Here is a 7,961-nt window from a genome sequence, read left to right as displayed (position 1 = left end):
TGCCACAATTGATGAATGGCCAAACAGCTTAATCTTGGCCAGTTCAATTTGAAATTCATGTTTTAGACATAGAGAATAAAATCTATCCAAACTGTTTAATCTTGGCAGATAAATAGATAGGTAGAGAAGCAAAGGTGCTCAACAGTTTAATTTGAGCCCTTGGATGAAATAAGTGCAGACTTAGGTAGGCTTACCATGCAAAGAAAAGAAAAGTTGATAAGGGTTTGCCAATCTAAGTGCACCCAAGAAAGAAGAAAAAATGCTAGGCAAAGTAGGCAAGGTAGGTAGAATGGTGTTGCAGAATGAGACTTGCGATGGATTATGTTTCAAAGAGTGTGTAAACTTTCACTCCCATCACAAGTGCAAGGCAGATTTCATAACTACCCTTCATACTTTTCCCTAAAAATCACTTACTAATTTCCCCCCTCAAATATTAAGAATCTGTTCTTAATATCACTCCAAAATCACTCATCTCATTTCATAAGAATTGCCTAATTGAATTCCCATTTTACTTAGGAAAATACATTATATCACCATATAAACCCCTTTTGTCATCCTAAGCCTAAGACTATGACTTAGTGCTGTCGCCTTCATTTATTTTTACATATTAACTCTTAATACTATTATATAATTCCCACTTTATTTCCCAATCGCGTATTGTATATAAAATACATTAAAAATCCCCAATTATTAATTTCTCGCCCCCGGTTAAATATAACCATATCACTGTATAAAGCAAGGGATTAATGGTTCATTTGAAACCTATTAATAAACTCCCCACCGTGCGCAGTCATGGGTTAATTAGTCGCCCGGGTTAATTAAAATCAAAACCCCGGAACCAATGAAAATAGCCCCGACACATTAAAAACAATGTTTTGTTATAGGCTGGGCCCGCTGCTAACTCCTCGCCATATTCCATGAGCACCCACTGTCCGATCAACCCTCATCCATCCAACGGTCCAAAATCATTTCACACCCCCTTAACCGCCGAACGTTAACTCGCAGGAGTCCGGTGGTTTTTCGCTGTACCAAATACACGCGTTGCGCTCCCGCCATGTTCGCTAGCCCTCTGCCCGAAACTGCCCAGCTCCAAAAGCGATGCGGGCAAAACCGCTTACCACCCCCCCGCTAACAACATCCGCTGACATCATCTGTCCTTGCTGACATCCCACCACATCATCTATACCGTACCCCTGCTGATGTCATCCGTCCTTCAAATAATAAATTCCTGCCAAAATTTCATTGTTGTTCAATAAAAGGGAAAAGGTAATTTTTGTTATGTTTTTCTACATATAGTGCCCCGCGCGCTCCAGGTGTAAAATTGGCCCAAATCAAATTTTCTAGTTTCAGACCACCTCTGACCAGAAAAGCTCCAGCAATGAGCTCGCGGCCTCAACCAAGTTGCCATTTTACAGTCTTCTTCCTTTTAATACAGTTCGAACCAGCGCCGAGGGACATTTAGGCTCGCGGAAAAAGAAATAAAGGAATGAGTACGGATATTTGCTACCTTAACTAGTAGACCTTCAAAAGATGCAAGTTTCCAGAGGAAATATGATCCGAGAACACGTTAGCAGTTCTATCAGATCAGCATTAAAGGTAAATCACAAAATAAGTTAAAGAGTATCAGAGCAGAATTAAAGGCAAAGCATATCAGCAATAAAGATTGTCAGAGCGGAGTTAAATAGTATCAGGGCGGCATTGAAGAAAATCACATCAGATTAATACATAGTTAAGGCAGGCAGTAAGCGCAGATCTACTACAGAAGACAGCTGCAAGCCGAACCCTAAAGGCTTGCCTCCAGCACAACATCAGTTAGTTGTTTCTTTTTTGCTTGTAAATTATTATTAGTTAAAACCTAGATATTATCTCACAGCTGTTATGAGATGTAGGTTGTACATATTTTTATTGTATAAATACCCCCTCCTTTGGAGTATTGGGGTGGTCTATGGTGTGCGGATTTCTTAGACTGTGTTGTAATACTAAATATTTTGAAATACAATGCTGTTGGAACCAACTGTTGTCTGGTCTACTGGATGAAGAATTGAAACAGGGGACTTGTCATAGAATTCTTGAATCAACCTCCGGATCAATAAGTCCCCTATATCTTATGTTTTACAATTTTCTGGTTTACTATATCATCTGTGTTTCATAATCTGAATGGTAAAGAAAAAGGTTAATTTTAGAATTTTCTTTACTGCACTCTATTTTCAGTCTTTACTATTCTTTGTGTTTTCTTCAGAATTAGAATAAACAATGAATTCTTAATTTCTCATGTTTTCCTGATTCTTTCATGTTGACTATTTGCTAAGGAATTCTTAACTACTCATTGTCAATAATCATCCATTTTCCCTCTTTCAATATGTTGAAGGATTCTTAATTGCCCTTCACCCATTTGAGCCCATTCCATCTGCTTTTCAATCCTTCATTTGTTCCCTGTTTGACTAGCTTGCTCTGTGAAGCCATCCTCTGTTAAGAAACCAAATCCAGAAAGCCTGTTTCTTTGACTCCATCATGCCCAATGGACTGAACTATTCTGTTTTACCTCACTGTTCTATTGAATCTCACCACCCAAACCCAAAACAAAACCCTTGAACTTCATAGATAGCCTAATACCTTTAAAAACAAAGCTAAATCATAAAGAGAGAGCCCTCTCTGGATTCAGATTGGCTAGATTTTGTATCTAAAAGATTGGTCTGTGGTTACCTCGGTAGTATTCCATTTCTTACAACTTTTGGGAAAAACCTGAGTGCTAACATCATTGGCGACTCCACTGGGGAACTGAATAATTGTTTGTTACTATTGTTTATTTCATAAGCTATAGATGGAGCCTGAAGTTAGCCAGGTAGCCTTTTGAAACTGCTTTTACTTTGCAATTGTAGAAGTAAATAAATGCTGCTTCAGTCTATCTCCGGTCTAGTTTATGTATTGAATGGTTGGTTTCAAATACTTGATCAGTTCCTCTTTTTCAAATAAGTCTTTAGGAAAGTTCAAAACTCTCACATCTAAAAAACCTCCTAGAAGAGACTGTTAAAGTTGTATCATCAAAATTATTCCAAGAAAAAACCAAAAACATACCTAGAAACTGGCTTCAGAAAAGATTCATTACACCAGATCAAATCCTAATCCTAATACCCCACCTGTATTTGAAAATCCTAATCTAATTCCCAGGATTCTTAGAAGTCAACAGAGCCAAGAAAATTCTGCTAGTTCACACCTTGAAAAACATTTGCAGAACTCCATTCAATCTGAGCTTATCTCTGAAAGAACACCAAACCTTTATGTGATTATTACAACTTCTCCAAGTTCACCATCAGCACCTCCAAGTACCCTTTCCACTCCTCCATCTACAACTCTCATTCCCATTGTTATCCCTACTACTCCAGTTGTCACAGCTATTTCTGCAACCATGGAAAACTGATATACTCCTCTAAACTTACCTGCAAATCTAGGGGCTATGCCCCAAGACTATCAAAGTAAAATCCCCTCTTTTAACGGGATTGGCACTTACACAACTCAACAACATACCAATAAAATGACCAACTATTTTGAAAGTTATGAGATTGATGATGATGACGTTAGAATGAAAGTATTTGTTCAAAGTTTAACTGGAGATGTTAGAACCTGGTTTAGAGCCCTCCCTGCAAATAGTATCAATGACCCACAAGCTCTTTATCAGACCTTCTTGAACAGATGGGAAAAGAAGAAAGATCCTCTCCACATTTTATCAGAATATGAAAACCTAAGAAGAGGCACACAAGAAACTGTCCAAGATCACTGTACTAGATTCAATAATATCTACAACGCTATTCCTCAAAATCTCAGACCTCCTCCAGATTTGGCCTTGATTAAATTCCCTGATGCATTTGATTCTGATATGGCATACCAACTTAGGGAAAGAGCTCCTCGAAACTTAGAAGAGATGTAGAGTATAGCTGTTAGTGTTGAGACCAACCTGATATCTAAACAATCTAGAGCCAGAGCTGAAAGGAGGACACCTTTCAAAGAAGAACCTTATGCCTTTGAACAGAAATTAGATGCTATCATTAAAGGAATGGACAGACTTGGAGATAGAGTCGAAACGATTGAGAGAAAATCCCCTTGGGATGGTCAACCAAGCAATACTGGGAGAAATCCAAATTTCAGGAAGAACCAAAATCTTAACACTGGAAAGATAGGGCCTGACCAAAATATTAGACCCCCATTTCAAGAAAATTATGCTGAAGCCTCAACTTCTGATGAACCGACAGAAGACACTCAAATTAATCTAATGGGACTCAACAATGAACAACAAGTTTTCTTGACCCAAGAGGATCAAGAAGCTCACATTGTGAAACAATTCCAAACTTAGTCAGGTGAATCATTTGACTTTAGGGAGGGATATGACACAACCATTTATGAAGTCCAAAAACAATACAATCTGAGGAGCAGAAGGATAGATGTCCCTGAAAACAATAAACAGAAAGATACCAAGCAGCCCAACAAAGGTAAGGTCAGTAACCCCCCTGTACATATTCTTGCTAGAACAGATCCTAGCCCTAACAACCCAATTGTTGAAGACATGTTAGACAATCAACCACCTAACAGAAAACCTTCCACTGCTATTCCTGCTAAAGAAAAAGAAGAACAACCTCTAGAACATGATTTGGAAACAACTTCAGCCCATAATCCCACTCCTGAAGAGGAGAAAAACACAGAAAATTCAGCTGTCCGAATTACAAAAACTCAAACCGAGAAACCTTTCAATTTTGAGATAGAAGTAGGCAAACTAAAGATAGATGTTCCACTATCAGAATTAGCTAAACATGGTGTCTACAAAAGTCTAATAAGCAGATCACTCAAAATTTCTGTGAACGAAGATTCAGTAAACGTTTTTGATGACCAGCCTGAATTGATATTTGGCCCTGAAGTAAATGGAAAAACAACAGAGGGAGAAGTTCCTCCTTTCTATGTGGGTTTAAACATACATGATAAAATACTTCATAATGCCATGTTTGATTCAGGTGCTTCCCATAATTTAATGCCTAAATCTGTAATGGAGAGACTTGACCTTGACATCACCAGGCCATATAAAGACCTTTTCTCTTTTGATTCAAGTCAGGTCAAATGTTTGGGTTTAATCAAAGACTTATGTGTGTCACTAGTCCAATATCCTGCCAAAACCATCTTGATGGACATAGTAGTGGCTGATATTCCACCAAAGAATGGCATGTTGTTGTCCAGATCTTGGGGTGCAAAGCTTCAAGGATCTCTACAGTTAGACATGTCTTACACCACTATTTTAGTGTTTGGTCAACCCAAGAGACTGTACAGAGAAACCTTAATGAAGTATGTAGTAAGTAGCCAAGAGAAACCTCAAAATTTCCCTATCTACTCAGTACATTTAGATATGGATTCCTTTATCCTTTACAATGCTGAAATTGATCCCCCACATGCAATAAAGCTTCTAGCAGGTGAAACAGAAAAAAGTGCAAATAAAAAGTTTAGTGTCCGAATCCAAGAAATTGCTGAAAATCATGAAACATCAGAGAAATCAGAAGAAACTGAAAAACCAGATCTCCTTCTTAAACAGATCCCTGAAACTCCAGATACTAATTATGAACATGAAATCCTTTGGTACTTAGAATTTGATGGTTTTGTCAACAAATTAGGAGCTGGAGCAGAGGTCTGGGTGCACAATTGTCAAAACAATCATGCTGAAGGTCATGCCTACAGATTAAACTTTAGGTGCACTAATAATATGGCTGAATATGAAGCTCTGTTGCTAGGTCTTAAACTGGTCAAGAAATTGGGAGCAACTAGAGTGTCAGTCCTAGTGGATTCTGATTTAATCATTCAACAGATAAAAGGGAAGTTCTTAACAAATGATCCCAAATTGAGAGAATACAGAGGAACAACCATAGAGATCCTCAACACATTTTTGGAAACTCAGCTTGCCAAAATCCCAAGAAAACATAACTTGCAAGCTCACAGCCTAGCAATGTTTGCCAGCACCTGTAAATTACCATTTGAACCAAATCATCAATTCACAGCTAAAATTAGACACAGGCCAGCCATACCTGATAATGTAAAGAACTGGCAAGTGTTTGAAAGTGATAATCAGATAAAAAAAAAATTGACCCTAGAAGAAGAATTTTCCAGCAATAACGAAGATGGAGATACGGTTAGTGAGATTGATCAAAAAAATCAGATGGAAATAGACATTTCAGCAGAAAATGCAACTCAAATGCTTCATCCAACGAAATTTACCAGAGAGGAAATATAGGATCTTAAACAAACAGATGTTGATGAGATTATTGAAGGAAAATCTGAAATTATCAATTTGAAAGACAATCATTTGCCCAAAGTATTAACTCCTTTGGAAGATCTCTTTAATTTCAACAATATTCCAAAGAATCCCCAAATGGAACCTCCAAAAGTAGACATTGAAGACTACAACATAGGAATTGAAGAGAATCTAAAAATGATAAAATTGTCCAAATATTTACCCTCTGATAAAAAACTCAAGTATGTTGAACTGATCAAAGAATTCCAAGATGTTTTTGCTTGGAGCTATGAAGACCTAAAATATTATGACACCTCTGTAATTCAGCATACAATACCCCTCAAGGAAAATCAAAAACCATTCAAACAAAAGCTTAGAAGAATCAACCCTGTACTGCTTCCTTTAATTGAAAAGGAAATCAAACGAATGCATGATGCAGGGATAATTGCACCAATCAGATTTTCAGAGTGGGTGTCTAATTTAGTTCCTACCAGGAAGAAAACAAGAGAAATCAGATTATGTGTTGATTTGAGAAATGTAAACAAGGTTTCTTTGAAGGACAACTACCCTTTACCTAAGATGGATCACATTTTACAAAGAGTAGTAGGTGCTTCTAGGATTTCACTGTTGGATGGGTTTTCAGGTTTTAACCAAATTCTGGTTCATCTTGATGACCAAGAAAAAACTGCATTTGCAACACCATGGGGTACATTCAAATATCTTAAAATGCCATTCGGACTTAAGAATGCAGGGACAAACTTTCAACAAGCAATGGGCATAGCTTTTGCAAAAGAGATTCACGATTTTCTGGTTGTATATCTTGATGACCTCACTATATTTTCTAAATCAGACCAGCAACATTTAGATCATTTGAGACAAGTGTTTTTAAAATGCAAAGAGTATGGTATTTCATTAAATCCTAAAAAATATTTGTTTGGTCTAGAAGAAGGCAAATTGTTAGGCCATATCATCTCCAAAGATGGCATCAGAATTGATCCTGCTAGAATAAAAGCTATTCTGCAAATACCCCACCCTAGAAATGTCAAAGAATTGCAAGCTTTTCTAGGGAAGATTAACTTTTTGAGAAGATTCATATCTAATTTGGCTGAAGTAATCAGATTGCCGAACAACATGTTAAAAAAGGATTCAAAGGTTAAATGGATAGCAGAAGCCAAACAAGCATTTGAAGAAATTAAAATGGTTTTCACCAGAACATCGGTCCTCACAAGTCCAAAGTTCGATAGAGACTTCATAATTTTCTCATTTGCATCAGAACACACCATAGTAGCTGTTTTACTGCAAAAAAATGATCAAGAATGTGAAAAACCCCTAGCCTTTTTCAGTAAAACGCTCAGATATGCACCTCTGAATTACAAAGTCATGGAAAAACAGGCCTATGCACTTGTGAAAGCTATTCAAGACTTCAGAGTCTACATACTGTACTCTCATGTAGTAGCTTATGTACCAAGTGTTGTTGTTAAAGACATCCTGACTTAGGATGGAATTGAAGGCAAATGAGGTAAATGGATAGCTAAAATATTGGAGTATGACATTGAAATAAAACCTACAAAGCTGATAAAAGGACAGGGATTGGCTAAACTCATGACTGAAACAAACTTTCAAGCCCTAAACATCAACAAACTGGATAACGAACATGAGATGGCCACTCCACAAATTAGCCAGGCCTTTTCAGAATCAC

This window comes from Pinus tabuliformis, chromosome 4_2, assembly GCF_031772625.1.
Source record: "Pinus tabuliformis cultivar Carrire ecotype Pingquan chromosome 4_2, CPIR1, whole genome shotgun sequence".
NCBI classification, from domain to species: domain Eukaryota; kingdom Viridiplantae; phylum Streptophyta; class Pinopsida; order Pinales; family Pinaceae; genus Pinus; species Pinus tabuliformis.
Note: the sequence above shows the minus strand (reverse complement) of the source record.